Genomic DNA, 19,191 nt, shown 5'->3' on the forward strand with positions numbered 1-19,191 from the left:
ACATGTAAACTTAATTGAGGGTGTGGATTTAATATTCAAATTACCTCTCAGTCTGATATTGTCACATACCTGTTTGCAAGATATTCTGACTAGGTGAAAGGTCACGGTGTGTGTATATATAAATGATACATGTATAGTTGAATATTCAGTATATATGGTGATAAAGTTATGATAGTCCAGTGCTATCACCAAATCTCAAGATCGCAGGGTTAGAGGTGATTCAATACCACATCCAGACTATTAAACAATATATATGACACCAACCTATGGCTAATCAAAGAACAATTGACAACAGTTTATATATATACTGAAATACATGTAGGCAAGTCTCTAGTTCTTGTATTATGCTGGTTTCATACCAGCTGGCTCTCTATAGCATACATTGTAGTTACTTCTAAGCATCAAAGAATTTCACCACTTATGCTTCTACAGGTACATGACTAGTACTATATATTCAAATCCAATATTATATCGAGGTCAAATGGGAAGTATTTGTTTCTTTTCAACTGCACATGACTGTTTTCAATAGCATAAAACTTCAATTATAGACCCGCTTACAGCCTGGATGCATCAACATGGTATCATAGTTTCAACGACTAGACTAACCTGCTTACTGATTCAGATCATGTGAGGATGCAACTGATGTCATCAGATGCTGCAGTAGTCTATTTTAAACTCAGTAACAATTTGTACCTATTTTCTCTATGCAACATGCAATATCTAATTGTTTTAACCAAAATGTGAAAAATAGCACTGTTAGTGTTTGGAATCTAAGTAGTTTCCGTGTAATAGAGCAAAGAACCTAGAATTCATTTGATGTAAGATTAACTTATTCATTGCCCAGTTATATTTAAATATTGTATATTTCTATATATAAAATAAGATCTAGCAAAAGATACACTAACAAGAAATCCTTTATTGTCTAGTGTCTGGGTCATATCCCAACTGACAAAAGCACTATAGGGTTTTATGGACTCCAAACTATGGATTCAGGACATTATAACTTAGTCATGGATGATGGTCCCTGGTTGTATGCAAATAACTACTTTTCAATCAATGAAGATCAGAGTGGTCATAACCAATTCATCCATGCATAACCACCAGTGAATCTTGCACAATCACTTCATTCACCAACACTCTGACATCTTTCAACCCTAACCTTTAACCCTTGACCTCAACTTTTTGCTTTTGCTCAGTACACTAAAACATAGACCTTCCAGCAAGAAACCATACTAGTACAGTTCCTAGTAAAAGGAGATAGAAACAAATTAGTATGGGGGGAAACATTAAGTTTCTTTTTATACATGTACCCTCATTACTGGCTGCATCAAGAAAATGTAATTTCACAACCCATTTCCTTAATATGAAGTGCCTGAAGACAAACTCAAAACTGTTGTACCATTAGATAGATGTATTCTGATGCATTCTAAATATGAAAGTTTTGAAATATCCTGGGGAAATATAGGTTTTATGACAAGTTTGACTATTGGGAAACATTACATCTTTTATGAGAGATTTCACTGATAAAACTAATAACATCCACTGTTTTACTTTGAAGTTTTGATGTCTAAATTGTCAGATTATATGTTTTCCATTATTAAAATACTTAAATATCACTATTGAAATTTAAATATACAAAATGTATGTGTATGAGACACAAAACATTGAAAATACAGCAAGATTAGTCACGAAGCTATCATTGGGCTCATTTTTCTCTCCATGTGATGCTTGTCGTTTTGCCTTTTGCAGTATTTGTATATCATAGGTACCTGTAACATTATATGTGTACATCAAGACTATTTTATAGCTCTTTCACCTAAAAACATCCATGCTTGCCATCAAACTAGAACACATGAATGAGAATCATCACTCAGATTGCCTACATGTAGCTTCAAAACAAGCACAGACGTGAAGTCATTAAATCTGGGTAAACTTCCACTAAAATTGGCATATTATTCACCAATGGTGGTCAGTTAATGAGGTGTTTTGTCATGGTGTGTGTTCCAGCTAATTGCCAATCTTTCTATCATAAGGCGTACAACTGATAAATTGATAAATGTCCTCATGTGTACAACAAGAAAGTAAGGTTGGTGGATTGAGAAAATACAAGTGAAGGACATGATGAACATGAAATATTCCAGGTACATCATGTAGGTACATCAGTCTATTAGATTTAAAAATAACTAGTAAATAATGGATAGGTACATGTACTGTATGTACAATGTATGACATATGAATGTTGAAGAATATCACCTTTGGTAAATAGGAGTTCCTGGACCACTTTCCTGGGATTCCTACCTCAATTATTGTCCAAGCAACGTATTGAAAATTATAGTTCTTTCGCCAGATTATTTCCCCTTTCAAATTATCAGGACTGAGGGATCCCAAATCTGAGCAAAATAGCATACTGTTCACAAGGAGGTGAAATGCTCCTATTTCTTCAATATTGCAAGACACTGAAAGGTTGGCATTCTACAACACCTAAGGTTTCACAGACATGCAATTTCACACTAGACATGACATTTAAAACTCTTGACCATAACTGTATCATCTTACCTGTCTGGAATCCCTAGTGAAATATAATATAACAACACTTGACACAAATACACTTACACAGATAAAGTTATTGACAACACCACAAACACTTGGCTTATCATCTGGCTAGAACTGGGTTAATATGAAGCATGTTTTTATGACCTCTGACCTAAGGTAATTCACAAAGCCAGGGAAATGAAAGACATAGACAAAAACAAATCATCTATGAAAAACCAAACTGTAAATGAAAATTTTCATCCAAATAACATCTGTTCTGTCATCCTCATTAAATCTATATTTCAGTTATTTATTAAAATATGCCACTCATAATTAATAATTAATTCAACCTCATCGGGAGCAAGTTCTTGTCATTTTATATCAAACTTGTATCTATCTCCTCAAGTTCTAGTCTCCCCACAAAGTGTGCATTCTCTGTAGTTGGACTGATCTTCATTTATTCAACAAACTCATACTGCCATTCATATGAAAACATGGCTGTGTGCCAGACTGGATTTTAAGCAGTAGCGCACGTTTTTGGAATCTAAAACAATATTTTGACCTTTCTTTTTTTCGTTTTACAAATTTATATAAAGTTGTAAAATTACACCTCACATGCATTAGATTATTTACTATAACCTTACTAGATTGTATTTGATGGTTAGGAGGGAGGACAGAATCAACTAAATCACTGTGTCCTTGTCTGCATCTTGTGAAAAGGTAATAAGGAGAGCTTTCTCTTCCTGTCATTTTCATTCATTTTTCAGTCATAACCTTTACAACGTTATTAGTTGATGAATATTTCAAAAGATAAGTTAGTGTCTGGGGAAGGTTTTCACACAAAGCTGACATCACTGGATTACATTTGGGATTAACATCACAAAATAACAAGGTTGAATGTGCAGTAATATATTTCCCCTCTTCAAGACCTACAGGCATGTAATTCTACCCTTAGGAAACACTGCTTCTCAAGACATGTTGTCAAACCATTGTGGTTTGAGTGTGAAGTTAGAGTGAACAGAGTTAACTTTTATCACACAAGGCACTAGCATACTGACTTCAACACAAAGTCATATTTCCCTACAGACAGACAGACAGACAGACAGACAGACAGACAGACAGACAGACAGACAGAGACAAACAGAGAGACAGACAGACAGACAGACAGACAGACAGACAGAGACAGACACAGACAGACAGACACACGGACGGACGGACGGACGGACGGACAGACGGATTGGATGGACAGACAGATAGACAAGTACTCCAGTTCAAACTGCAGTGCAGTTAAAAGAATTCAGGGACTCAGCTATACATGCATGTGATAATTTCATCTCCATCATATTCAGTGTCCCAATCACATCAAATCACTATGCACATTTCTCATTGATTGAAAGCTTAAACCCCCAGTCTGGGATTGACTACTATCTTAATAATGTTAATCCTAATCTGATATCAACCTACAAAGACTTTCAGGTAACTGGTTGACATTTGTGGGGAGGGAGGGGGAGGGGTTTAATTTCTACATTATTGAAATAAATTTATTGACAAAAAACAGCGTCACATAAAATCAAGAAACATACGAAGTCTTCATTTTTTAAACAGTTACATTTTTGTACATGTATCTATCTATGAATAAAGAGTTAATTCCTTCATTCTTAACATCGGTCTCTAAATGTGAAACAACAGACTTGTTTTCTGGTATCCCATTATCCAGCAGAATTTCAAGAATTCAGAATATAAGAATCAATAATACATGAATAGGGAGATACTAATACATTATGTATGCGTTGGGTCAAAGGTCGATTTTAGTCAGAGTGAAATGTTGAAATTTGTATCCTTATCTGCAGGATACAAATTCCAATAAACCATTCTTTTATGTAAAACCATTACTTTATCTTCTATGCACTATATTGAGTATTAATCATATGATTAATCAGATATTTGATTCCATTCATTTTGTCTAACAATCTGCCCTTTTGTCCACCAGAGAATGAAGCCATAATTTGTATGCCTACCTTGTTAGCAAAATTATATTTTGGGTAGCCAGAACTACATGTGCGTGTATACATGATGTAGGTACTTATTCCGATTCTATGAGTTCTTTTATTTGTTTATGTTGATGTCTTCCAGACAAAATGCACAGTCATGAAACTGTGGTCTTTCTCAGCAGTCACCATTATAGACCGAGAGATTTGCCATTGTTCATGCTCTGATCCTAGAAGCATAAAGCTAAATGAGTGATTACAAGAATGTACATATGGATGAATCTTTCACTCTAGCATCACAAATTTTCAATTTGACCTTGAACATGAAACTAAAAGTACAAATGTTCACCTGTATTATATAGCTGAGTCTTACAGAAAAATGAAAGACAAGGCAAACACACTACCAAAAGATGGCGTACCAAGAACAATACCTATTCTTTCAATTAAACTTTTATGTAATTTTTACTCAAAATTGTAATATATCGATAATTCATTTCCCTTCACTGAGAACACAATGTTATAAAATGCATGTTTAATGTTAAACAGTATGTGTGTCAAACATCATTTTGTATTACCATGCAGTATTGCCTGCAGCTAGCTTGGACTTACAAATGTAGCTGCATATTATAAACTAGAACCCTGACCAGGATGTGGGTTTTCTATGTCAACAGTAGACACGCTCTGTAGAGTTTTTCCTAATCATAAAAGTCAGATGATCCATACCCTTGTGGTACTATTACTACACATTTATATCAATACAACATTGTTGTATTATACTTCCTTTACTGGCTATAAATGTTTGTTTTCCCTGATGGCAAGGTAAGCTGATTGTCTTGCTTGCAGACACTTACGTAGGTGTGAGACAGAACTGTCAAAAATTATTTTTATACATGGCTGTAGGAAAAAATTCAATTTGATCAAATGTGATGTAGTGAACACAACTTAACTTCTTTGTAATACCTCTGTCATTCGTTTGTTGTTGTTTGTTTCCGACTTTGTTGTTGTGAACCTTAGAAAGTGAGTGAATCCTTCCCTGCATCTGACCCAGTACCATAGATGTTCATGTTTAAATCTCGCATACACATAGCCTTTCAAAATCAGCCTTACAGTTAACACTCCAGGATTGAAGTTGAAAACAAACAAATCCACCAAAACAGTAAGAATAACACCACTGTCAGCACTCTGCACTTGAGTTCTGTTCATATCTTGTATAAGAATAACATCGTTGTCTGCAGTCATCTTGTCTACACTCTGTTCAAACAGAGTGTTCTGAGGTACTGTACTTGCAAGTTTTTGACTTATGACAAGTTCTCATTGGTTGAACTTCACTCAATGAGAGAACTTCAAGCCATACTGACAACAAAATACTAGTATATAAGTAACGGAGTACAGGTATTTCAGTATTTCTAGTACAATACATACATAAATTGAATTACACAAACATGTACGGAGTGTGTACTTACTGTTCGGACACTTTCCATTTCTTTAATGTTTTCTAGGGGCAACACAGTGTTGACAACAACTGCATACCTCAACCTCCAATGACTTGAACATCATGTAAATTGTGAATTGAGAAACACTAAAAACAATTCCCATATTGAAAGAAGTAATGACATTACAGTCAGACATGTATAAGTACATGTACTGTAATAACATTGACGTAAAAACAACATACTAGCAACTAGAAGAACAATATCCATGTATAACCAAACCCAACATACATTGTATGCTTTGTAGATAGAGAAATTAGACTAGTATCACATAACCCTATGCTATGTAGAGCTAGCCATCTACAGAGATGAAAACACTGGCAATACCATGACTAACTTACATTTATCTGTAGCAGTTGTACAAAAGTTCACTCTGTCACCACTATCGAGGATGAAATACTGACTTGTGATAACCTGCAATTCTATAGTTCATTCAATGCAAATTTTACATATAAATGGCTGATGTGATACATATAACGTACAACAATGTTGAATAGGGACAGAGTTGAACATTGTCCTACGGTGCTCTAGCTATATGTGGACATATTTGTTATCATGGAAGATGCAACAGTTTTCATGCGACAGCGACAGCGAGGCATGAAAACTAGGGGCTTTGCAATTCTAGTCAATAACACCACTCCTACTGAGATAAAAATATGATAATTAATTCACACACAATTAGTAATGACCTTGACATTGTGGAGGTATCAGATATTGTCATTGTTAGAAACTAGTGAATGTGCAATTATGGACATACACACATTAATAATGTATACACATGTATGGACTTACATTTTCTGTACAACATTTCAATTTTATGATTGACTAATTTGTATTAAACACATATGTCATTGTTACAACTTAGGATAACCCCACTTTCTCTTCAAAGAGATTGCAAATAATGATCATGTAAATTTAGGAAATCTATAGTGTAGACATTACGTTAAATTGCCCACTTTTCAATAGGATTCAAATCTAGGTCTCAACACAGTTGTCTGGCAGGTGTAGAAAACATTAGTCAAGAACACAACCATGATCCAATGTAATCCTCTGATAACCATTCTGATAAGGCAAACCTAACTTGATGACCAAGGATTGAAACATTGCTCTTTAAAAATTCTATACCACACCTCATCATAAACGTCTTCTCAATGTTGTACTTTGAATATTTGGTATTGTACTGCGAAGTATTACCCTGAGTATTTCCTAATTGGATTAGATTTTTTCTTTTTGCAAATTAGCCATAATGAATTTTTTGTCATTCAGCACTGTAGGGAAAATGTTGCCATGGTTGAGAAATATCTTGTGACACAGAAATGCATGATGTAACTGGTGCCACTGAGGAATTGGGAATTTTCATTCCATACATGTATATACATGAAGGGGAATGTTCTCAGAAATATGTTCATATTCTGAAAAAGGAACCATTGTAAATATATATGTAACACAATAGAAAATGACAGACAACCATTTATTTTCCCATACAGTGACACAGTATTCGGTCGCCATATTGGATTCTAAAATGCAAAATGGCTAAATTTGATAACATTTTGACTGCGATTTCAAAAATTTGTAGAAAGACCCAGGAATTTTTTTTTTCTGTGAATGGCTTTGAGTTTTCTTGAACAAAGTAAGAGTAAAATTTCAAATAGTTTATTTCTGAGGTGCTTTTCAGATAAACATGTTTCAAATTTTCATGAGTTCAGAATGTTCGGAAAACGTTTCTTCCAAATCTCTTCATATCATTTCCGTTCTATATCTAATGTAAATATTACAGATTACATTTACATTTGAATAACAAATCATGTGATTCGATATTTACCATAAATTGCTGCACACTTTTCAACTTTACTCACTCTTTGTTTGATATGCTGTTTGGGGACATGTATTGGCAAGAACAGTCTAAAGGTTGCTGATAAACCCAAACTAAATGGTCCAGCCTAATTACATGTATTGCTTTGGTTCACAAACAAGGAACACTTTAATTTTAAATACACCCTCATTGTAGTCAACAATAATAATTGAAACAACTGTGGTTTAATTGTTTATATAGTCTAGAGTTGAAATTTATGTGTATCAGAGCCTACAGAGCAAACATCACACTATCAGTTGTCAGTACTTTTCATGTTGTTCTCGGATCCATTATTTCCCCAAAGAATCACAACATTATTAGAGTTGTTAGGTATTCCCTATAGACACAGTCATGTCAAATCTTTGAGAAAGGAACAAGTAAATGTAAAAATACCTTAATAGCTGAGAGGTATAGTATCTACAAAGAGGTCCGTTCCAAATCACGCGATGAAGAACATGTTGATTTCTTCCTCCAAAAATAACAAAACTGTTACAGCCAAAATAATGCCACGGTTGTTTTGTATTATGTGAGATAAATGCATAATACATGTATGTCCTTGGGAGCATTCATAGACTATATGGCTTTTGCCAGCTACTCTTCCTACCTCGCATAAAAAACACAAAGGCTGACATAGAACATAACAGAGAAGGCACCTTCCCATCACATCAACCACCACTTACGGGTCACTGACCAAATACTCTTTAGGTTGGCACAACACCCTAAGGCTATAGGAGCAGGGGGTCAGATACTTGATGTGATTGGCACAGCACAATGTTATAAATACTAATGAAAATTATCACAGACAAATTATTAGTTTATTGAGATGACAGCCAGGCGTTATGCAAGATATGGAATACCATCATGCGATACACTGGAAAATCTGTCTTTGCATCAATTACCGACATAGAGAAATTGTATCAGTCAAGTCAGGTTTGCTGTGACAGTGTTGTACATGTACACAGCTGGGATTTAGCTACTTGTGTCAATACAATATATAGGATGATTACTTTTTCACTGCAGAACTAGAATACTATGGCTTCAAAAGCAGATGGTACGCTCAAACAAAAAATTGACAAGCGAAAATCTTCCTGAGCACTCTCCATACAATGTATCGACTAAACTACTATACTGTTCAATCTGTACTTACAATTGATGGCTATCACAGTAGTTTAAGGGCTGTGATTACTACTAACAATCTAATCACTAGCTGAAGGAAAAATTTCCAAATACTAGTTAGTGTTTTGATCCAGATGTGAAGGCTGTGTTATGTTAACCTGTACCTTGTTTGAAATCTCAGTGTGGAACAAATCTCATGTTTCCGGAAGCCACAGAGTACATTGCACATACGGACTACCATACCCTTTGTCTGGAGGGCAACTATCAATTTATACAAGCTACACTGAGACATACTGGTTTAGTTGGCTATATATAAAGTTCTCGTAATTTGGGTTCTATACAAAGGTTGGCCTTGCAGAGTAAACAAGTTAGAATTACTAATGTACAGAAACCAAGTTATTTCAGGTTTTTTGCGAGGTCTTCAAGTACTCCAGTCTTATAAGATTTCACAATATAGCTTGAAATTTCTTGTGAGCTAAAATTTATAGTATTCTTTTCATAGCAGTACTTAGGATTATTAATGACATAAAATATTACATGTACTTGCCAGGCGACAGAATTGTTTTCATAATTTTGTTGTTGTTGTTGTTGTTGTTGTTGTTGTTGTTGTTGTTGTTGTTGTTGTTGTTGTTGTTGTTGTTGTTGTTGTTATTTTACAATACTATATTCAAAGGCCAGGATTCCAATCTCAGGACTTCATGTTAGCGTTACCTTCAAAGTGAGGCCATAAGAATTACACACAAGTAGGATTATTCTTGTACTGGACCAACTATCTATCAGACAACTACAATGTATTCTTCACACCTAAATATTAATCCTAATCTGACCCGGGCCTTTAATGATGCAATATATACACATTTTATATTGTTCACATGAAGCTCTTCTGGAACTTGTGGAAGGAGACACCGATTTTCCATTAAAACCTTATTCACGCTTTATGGAGAAAATGTTACACACTATATATCAATATTTTATCAAATTCAAAGGTTGATTATTTACATAACTAATATGTTCATTTGCATACTAATATCTCACAAATCAATGCTAAATCGATAAGAGATACACACATTAAAATAAAGTTTCAAGGTGATCAGTTTCAAAATACTAGTAAACAGCTTCAGTAGTCTTGTTGCACTGATAGATTACAATGTAGATGTCCAATTTCATGTTTTCATTTTTTTTTCAATTGTTGACTAACATATCAACATGCTCAATCAGTTATTTTAATACACCTTAAATTTGGCTATCAATATCACATTTCAGAAAAGGCATTGTTGTAAATTACAGCCTCTTTAAAAGCGCCTACCAAGATGCACCATAGTGGAAGAAATATCACATTATCAGCTCTGGTTCGCGGAGAATGCATAAAAGTAATCAACTTCATACATGTACATGTCAAATGATCAAACTCTTTCGGTCCTGCACTTTTCCTGGATCTTTGTCTCTGTTCTGTTCTTTCTTTCTTTTTCATAAATATATATTTTTTTAGTCTCATTCATAATTTAACTTCATTTTGCAGCAAGAAATAGTAATGGTTCTACTTGCAAAATGAAGTTAAGTTTATGAACATTTGTACAGATGAACTGTCAAACTACAGACAGGAAGAACTGTAAGGTGTTACAAACAAGGGTCAACTGGATAATAGTATCTTTACCATCCATTTTAAGGAGTATTTGACACCTTCAGGCTGTGTAGTCTGAAATTCAACAGTTAATTAGCTTGAAACGGGCCTTGCATCCTTGGTAGCAAGGTTGCACTACTCTGTCACAATTACATTCTAAAGGAGGTGACACAAACACTGTATATCTTGGGGCAAATCAAGCCATTCATTCACACAAGAATTCCACTTCTTTCTCCTCTTTACTGGTGAACAACTTAGTTACTAGCTAACTTTGAAAATACTGAATACCTTTACAGCTGCAACAAGTTGGGGGACAGCTCTTGAAACACAAAAGAAAGTTGCCACCAATTGTTTTCCATCAGATTTTTCTTTTTAAGTTTTCAGTTTATTTTCCAAAGTTTGCAATTTGAATGACAATGCTCACATCCAACTTTGACATTACGGTCACCGTGATAAACTGCTGATGGTGCAACTTGAAATCATTATAAATCCCACGGGGATGTACATATATGTACAGTGAAAATCATCAAAAATGTCCAATGCCTTCTGCTATACACACACTCAGTCTGTTTTTATGATGACATTCATGTAGTAGTGTGATAAGAAAAGCCTTGCAAGCAGTGAGAAAGTAGTCTAGTCCCTTTGTAAGTATCGTTATGATTTACACCTCCACTCACTGGGTTTAGTTAGAGACCACACTGCCACCTAGACTAGGAGAAAGGACGTATATAGAGACAACAGTTTGTATTGAAAACGATGGGTAATCTCCCCTCTAGTGAGATTAAGATGGACTAATCACATTAGCTGCTGACATTTTCAGGCTCTAATTCTGGCCTACCATGAATACTTGATGTTAATCTTGTATTACATACTTGAGTTGGATTTCAACACTTAATTCCTTACTGTCATAAATCATACAATCCTGTGGAGAGGTCATATCCCTTTCACAGACAGAGCTAAAAATACACTATCATTTACACTGGCAGCCACAAATCATAACTATTAAGTTACACTCATCATATAGCAGACATTACTTACATTTTTTTTAAAAAAAGAAAGTTTAGTTGTCAGACCTTGAAACAATGAGAACTGGTACTGGTCAGTGTGCCCTCTATACTAAGCCGATTTGACACCAACGACGCATATTACTGTTATCAAGTTCTTGTGATGCTCCTAATTTGGGGTTCCCTTATTTCTTCTTTAAAATCTCACAAAAATACATTAAGACTTAACTACAACATAAAATGTTGTCTCTACGTAGAAGGCATACCTTCATGTAGCAATATTTAATGATGACCACTTTTCAAATCTCTTGATGCTAATACCTCTCACCAACACATGATATATATCATGTCCAAGTTTCACTTATACACACCTTGGAAGTTTCAATTACTTTCAAAGAATGTTTTTTATTCATTTCAAAATTGAAAATGAAAGGATTAAACTTTAATATTTCATGGCTTACACATTTCAAAACCTTATCCCTGTCGACACATGGATAGTCTAGAACGTCGACAGGTATAGAAATTAGTTTACCACAATCCATTGGTCTATAAGCAGTTCTCCTATCCCCAAATATACTAAATTGGTTTCAAATTGATATATTTGAATCAGTTTTGAACCAATTCAAAGTAAATCAGTTCAAAACCAATTGACCAATGCAAATCCATTGCCCAGTTTTTCTTCTTCTGGGGAGAGAAACCAGTTTCCAACAATTTAACTAAATTGTTCAGTATGAATCACTTCTGAATCAATTCAGGTGGGGACAGGCTGTCACATCAAGTACCAAATAAGTCTGGGCATTTTGACAACTAATGATATGGTACTTACAGTTACTGTACTTAATATAAATCATACCATTTCACTGCAGTCTGTAAAAATATGTATACCTGTTACACAGCTATAAAACTGACAATCAAAATCAGTTGACTTGGCCATAATTTGTTTATTGACACTTGTTATCTCGATAATCTGCCCATGGAAAGAGTTTCTTCTGCCAAGAATGAGAGTATCTGTATGCCATCTGTTACAATGTTGAAATCATTTGACTACACTGTACACAGCACTGTCAAGTTGTCATGAATTCTTATTGACTGGGTTCAATGACCAGCTATATGTTTACCGTGTACTTCAGTAATCTATTTTATAACAGTTGTTTTAATGAGGGGACAGTGGGTTGTTTTTAGCTGATTCATTTGTATCATTACCTTTACTGTAATACAGTGTGATGAGGTCAGAGGTTAACATATGCATAATAAAGACACAAAGATAGCCTTTCAGAATTGATCAAAGAAACAAATATAGAATTTTGCATTGACCATTATACTAGATAAATAGATGAGTGAAATACCAATAATTTATGACTCTGAGTCTGTTATGAGACAGTGTAATTACTGGGCTTTCTGTATTGCAAGTATTAAGTAAGTAGTGAAAAAATGTTTTTGTGATATTTTGTTCTGGCTTCTTACTATGCATAATAAGCCTTCATAGAAGACATAACCCACCCAACTGGTGTGTTGAATTGCAAAGTTCCTGTGAAAATTCAAGTTTGACCTTGAAAATGAAGGTTAAGTTAATTTAAGGTCAAAAGTCTGACTGAATAGTAACCATACCTCTAACAATGTGGGTTTACACATTTAATGTGTCTCTCAGGATGAAACTTCCAAAGATAGTATAACTATTTGACTTTGAAGATGAAGGTCAAGGTCAAAGCTTTAGTATCCAGCTTGAAGCTCATCTATAAGTATTGGTGCAGACATTTTGAATGGCATCTCTACATGTGTAGATACAAAACATCATAAGTATTGAGAAATTTGCTATTTGACTGTGAAGATGGTCAAACATTAAATTATTAAAAGCTTACCTTTCAAGTTTCATAATATTGGTGTAGACACTTGAATTGGAGTCTCTGTGTATTCAACTTTTTGAGTTATGGAAAGACAAATTTCAGCTATTTCAATTTGAAAATGTTGGTACAGGTCAAAGGTTAATTAAGGTCTCATTAGAAAGCTTACCATTCATAGTGTGGGGGAAATGGTGTCCCTCTGTATCAAACTTTGGCGTTATGAGGCAATGGGTACATATTTATCACAACTATGGCTGCCATTTTGTCATAAAGGTCAAGGTTTTATAATTAAGTCACATGCACATGTCCCAGGTGGTCTTACACCTTTGTGCCAAGTTTTGTTGGGATAGGCTGATGTGTGTCTGAGAAAAGAGAGTGCACGGACAGACGGATACATGGATGGATGAACACATGCACAGACGGACAGAAGTTGAGAAGCCATTATAATACAAGCCCCCTTCAGGCATCGCACCCTTAATGTTATTGACTGGTTTCATTTTTTGAAGAAGAAAAAAATCAGGAAATCTTAATTTCATTTTCTAGTGATGCAAAGGAAGTTCTCCTTACGTAGAAAGTTTGCATGCACACAAGCTTCATTTCGTTGTGTGACTATAGAATTACAGATTTTTTTAATCTTGTCTCCAATTTTCAGAATTTAATCAAATAATTGTGGAATTGTCTACTGTTAAGAGATAAATCAGATGGGAAGTAATAGATGTTACTGAATACCCAAAATACAATCAAATCTCTTATCATGAAACAATATTTATACCTTTCTACTAGACTGTCGGTATTACATTTTGTATTAATTCTTAAATCTACACTACATGTACACAAAGCTATTACTGGGATGTTTTTTGAAAATGTTTTGTTACATAGAATAACTTACTCGTAATATCATACACGGTGAACAGTATCACATCACCTGTGGGTAAACACATACCTGTATACACAATAAATGATTTTTGGGTCCACACCCTAAATTCTCTGCCCTCTATAGCAATCACGATTTCAACCTCTTGCTGTACTGCTGGCTAACATGTACAATGTCTAATTATTGGTATTTTAATGATTTTCAGTGAATATATTGTGGTTGTCTGATAGGGGGAAATCATACTTCAGTTATACCATAGACCCTCCACAGAGGGTCTATGTTATACCAGTACAGTTTTAAAGGTGAGACAGGGGTATCAAAGGCCCCCTAACTTCATGGGGTTATAATCAAACTCAAATGCATACACTATACAGTGAACAATGCAGTGATTCCTCTATGAAAATCCATGACAACAATGAGAGACTGGTGATTTTGGTAATAAATTTGGTATGTGTGGACGTATGAATGCCTTGAGAATGTATGTTCTACCAGATAGCTGATATTTACACATGTATAGAAAAAACGTGATCGGACTTGTGCTTGTGCTTGTTCGTTACTCATACTTAAAATCCCTTACTATTCATTACTTAATTATTCAAGATTAGGATGTCGAGGTGCTAACGACAACCATACAGGTGGCCAAATCTGCCATTAACATGGTGACAGACCAAGCTTTCACTCAAGATTAAAACTTGCCACTACACTACCTGTAATACTGACAACTAATTATCAGACAGAATGTCATTTTATGTGATTCCAGTACCCCCCCCCCCCTTCCCCCATCAGTAACCCACCCTCACTGGAGAGGCTACTGAAACCATGCTGACACTAGCTGTTCCAGCGAGGACACCACCCATGAAATTTCTCATTGCTGAACATTTCTTAGGAAATACATGCAAATCACACAGAACTCATTAAACACTAGACTTCCATTCTACCTTGAAATACCAAATGGAAACCTATTGCATTGTACTTTATTTATTTCTCGTGTAGCATATAACCACAGAAAAAGTGTCTGTAGTAGCTGTGTGTTAGTGTTGTTGTGTTCACACATAGCTCGCAGCGTACATGTAGTCCTTGCATCCAAAAATATTTCTAGTAATATTTGACCATTTCTATTAGCTATTTTGAAAACTGAACCAAGTATTCACAACCATATATTGAAATTTTTGAATAAATACAGGCAAAGGGTGAAATGATGACTTAGAAGTTGCATACATGTATGACTGAGAATGTGTTTTTTGGTACTGTACACACACGAATGACTGCAACAAGTGCTACAGAGACTTTTTCAGTGTGCTGCATGAGAAATATCACGGGTGGTGGCAGTAGCTTCCCCAGTATGGGCAGGCTACTGACACAGAGGTGGTACTAGTCATTCCGAAAAATTATCCCAGTTGCAGCTAGTGCAGGTTTAAACAGAACAGATCAACAATTCTCATTTTACCAATTTAAATGTTGTACTCATTTACAAGAGTTACTCGTAATTATCCTTACAGCTGGAAAATGATATTTACAGACCTATATTGTACCATGGATTAGAAATGTCCAACATTCCTGTCAGCCACATGTCACCTCAGATGTCCAAAAACAAAAGGCCAACGGGCAAAATTTACCTTTACGTAACCTCTTTTTGGTGGTCTGAGACGTAACAGACATATCAAGGAAACGTAACAAGGAAAACAAGAGACAACTTATGTACTGTACTGTATTGGAGAAAAATGGAGATCCAGTAAAATTTATCAAATGACTTTAGTTATTGACCTTGAACTGTACAATGTATGGAAAAACAGGATAATATAATTATGGAATGTCTCCAGAAAGACACATGCAATACTGATATCACATTACTAGTACTAATAGTTTAATGTCTATTTAGTATTACTATCACACCACTATTGCAACACATTACAACAGCATCATTATCCATATTATCAATTTTGCATATTATTAATTGCTGTCCTTGGACTTTATCCATAGGATTTGTCCTGTCTGAAAAAACTGTACACTGCTTTCATTGCCGAATCTCAACATCACGACACAGAATTATGAAAATTAGATAGCAATTATCATTTCCTTGTTTACTTTCCTAATTATTCACGGAACATACATACATAAATATATACAATGGAGTATCACTCTTTCACCTATACATGAGAATTAAATCATCAGTATGGCAATAAATAACAAGTATAAATTATTTTAAGTAAAACTAGTGTTTAGTATAATGTATCAGTCCAGGGTGTACATGACCCCTAGATAAACACGGCTACTAATAAATGATGACTAACACTAAACATCAAACAATACATGGGTGTGACGCTATATAATGTATGTCATTGTATGTAATTGTTTTTACTCTGTGTCATTCTTCAGTACTCATTTAATTTTACATACCTGTTTTCAGCCGAGGAGCAACAACTTGTGTTATTAAATAAAACAGAGTAATTCATATCTTTTTCATTGATTAATATTCCTACAATGTACAGGTTGAAATAACTGCCTTGTTTCTAGTGGCAGGGTTGACACATAAATCTCCACAGTGAAACGAGTATATTGACACGACACGATCAATATCATTGTTGGTTTCAGTGCTCTTTGTAATTGAACATGTCTTTACAGAACACAACTATCTCGGGAATGAGAAGTCAATGTAACAAGAAATAAATCTCTTCTTATCCACAGGTAATCAAGTGCAAGGTTATGTTCAATGCTCTACAGCTTACTTTTCACGACCAAGCACGATTTGTATCTGTCTGTCTAGGGAACTGCTACTTGCACTCCGGGTGATGATATGCGTAATACAACCTCACCAGGACAAAATCCACCAGCTACTGCCCAACAAATCTGTACAGATGACCTGATACAATACTTAAAACTATTTGATAAGGAAATAAACAGTTGAGTATAATCCAGTTTCTATGTGTGTCTCATATCATGATTAATGATTGCAGTTGACCCCTGATGACATCATTTCGTTGCAGTCCAACACAGCAACTGTACAGTGGTTGATCAAAATTCTAACAGCTATTCAAATTTCCTATTTCTACTGAACATACAGTGGTTTTGCTGAGTTTCATTATATATGTGAACATGTATGAATTTACATGTAGTCAGCCGACATTTTTAATGATGTTTGATGAATTTTTTCAATTCATAAATACTCGTACTTAATCACCATTTTTTCTGGTCACCTTCAATGTCTAAAGTTCACTATTGTGAATTTATCAAAACACTAGAGATATGATCATTCCCAATATTCCATATGACAACAGTAACAAAGTAATAGTTTGAAGTATAAAAACATATAAGGTATTGATTGTAAATGAGGGTACACAGAAACACTGTACGACCTACATTTGCCAACTGAAATGACAAATGCAATAAAAACTAAAATGATGTAGCATAAACCAGGAAGCTACATTTCAAACGTGATAATTTTATACAAAGTCTAATAGAGACATCAGACATTAGAATTGAGATAAACCATGTAACTTTCACACATTAGCAATTCATACATGATGCTGAACTTGAAGACCGATGTTGAACAAAAACAATAAAATTGAAACAAAGATGCATATTATTCAGAATGGTATACCAAATGAAGTCTCTGTGATCATGGTATGTTACTATTTAGGTTCAATCTTGACAACTTACATGTAGGTCATTGGACGAATTGAAAAGCCGTAACATCAAGAACATCAGAAAATAGCAAATGAGACTTCAACCACAATCGTTGTACATCAAATAGGAACTTCTTTGCCACACAAAGGTTCACAAGTACTGTAATTTTTTTAAACATGAGAAATACATTTACATTACAACAACAGTATTTATTAGTTCAATTCTGTACTACAATTATTTTCTGGTGAGTGGTGGAATAAATCAATTTTGATATCTGACCCTGAATGTGTCAGCCAAGATAACCATGGATAACTAAGGGAAACACACCTTAGACAATAATGATATAGGGATGACGTGCTTGAATATCATATTCATGAGAACTCGCCATTTATTGTTGTTCAAATGATGCTGAAAGCTGTTGATAATCTGTCCATTCCACCATGTGTAAAATTATCATGACATACATGTAGAACAAATTGCATATTTACCATGTCATATGCCATCCGGGCATCTTTGTCAGAAGTGTACAAGTCTACAATGTACCTTTACAAGACTATATAGCAGAATAATTATATGTGATGGTACAAGAATGGACAGGGAGAACCTTTGCATGATGTATAGTAAGTCTTACAAGGATCAACATTTTGAATTAAACACTGAAAATGCAGGTAAGTTCAGTTGTTACGATGACATCAGTCAGACGATAGTCTAGTACTATCCTTCATGGAATCTTTCAGATCTCTCTTTAGAGACCACACTGACATTCAGACTAGTCAGACTGGTATATATATAGTTAGGATAGCAATTAGCATTTAGATGTACAATCAAGGCACTGCTGACTTGCATCCTAATCATGGTAATTAATTCCATGGTAATGATAAAAGAACATAGATGAATATATGTATCAAATAATTATCAGAGGCATCACTATCAAGATATATCACATATAGGTTATGCCTAAACAACAGACATGCTGGCAGACATATTGTTCTTATTTTGAAGTTTATAACTGATTATGTCACCCCCAATCCAAGGTTAATCTTTATGGAAATTATTTAGTAACTGTACAGCTGTGCCTATTACCCCTAATTTTTCTATTGCAGATTTACATACATGTCAGTCTATTTAAAACTACTCTGCGTTTCTACTTTAGTCAACTTTCAACCACTAACAACCAAACTCTGTGAAAACTAACAGAGAACATACTGAATGAGTGCAAATACACATGGCTCATGATACTGGTAATTAC

The 19,191-nt window shown here is 34.7% G+C and overlaps 1 protein-coding gene across 3 annotated transcripts in view; it reads right to left on the reverse strand.

Moving 5' to 3' along the window:
* The window catches only part of LOC144436809 (cyclin-dependent kinase 17-like), a 78,634-nt gene that overhangs the window by 57,200 nt on the left and 2,243 nt on the right, over positions 1-19,191 (reverse strand). Inside the window, exon 1 of one of the 3 annotated variants that reach the window (XM_078125775.1) lies at positions 8,256-8,410. The exons of the other annotated variants lie outside the window; for them this stretch is intronic. The gene's annotated coding sequence lies outside the window, so the exon portion shown is untranslated. Of the gene's footprint in view, positions 1-8,255; positions 8,411-19,191 lie in introns of those variants that run through there. 3 annotated transcript variants of the gene reach the window in all.

The sequence above is a fragment of the Glandiceps talaboti genome, chromosome 1 (assembly GCF_964340395.1).
Source record: "Glandiceps talaboti chromosome 1, keGlaTala1.1, whole genome shotgun sequence".
In the NCBI taxonomy this organism is placed as follows: Eukaryota; Metazoa; Hemichordata; class Enteropneusta; family Spengelidae; genus Glandiceps; species Glandiceps talaboti.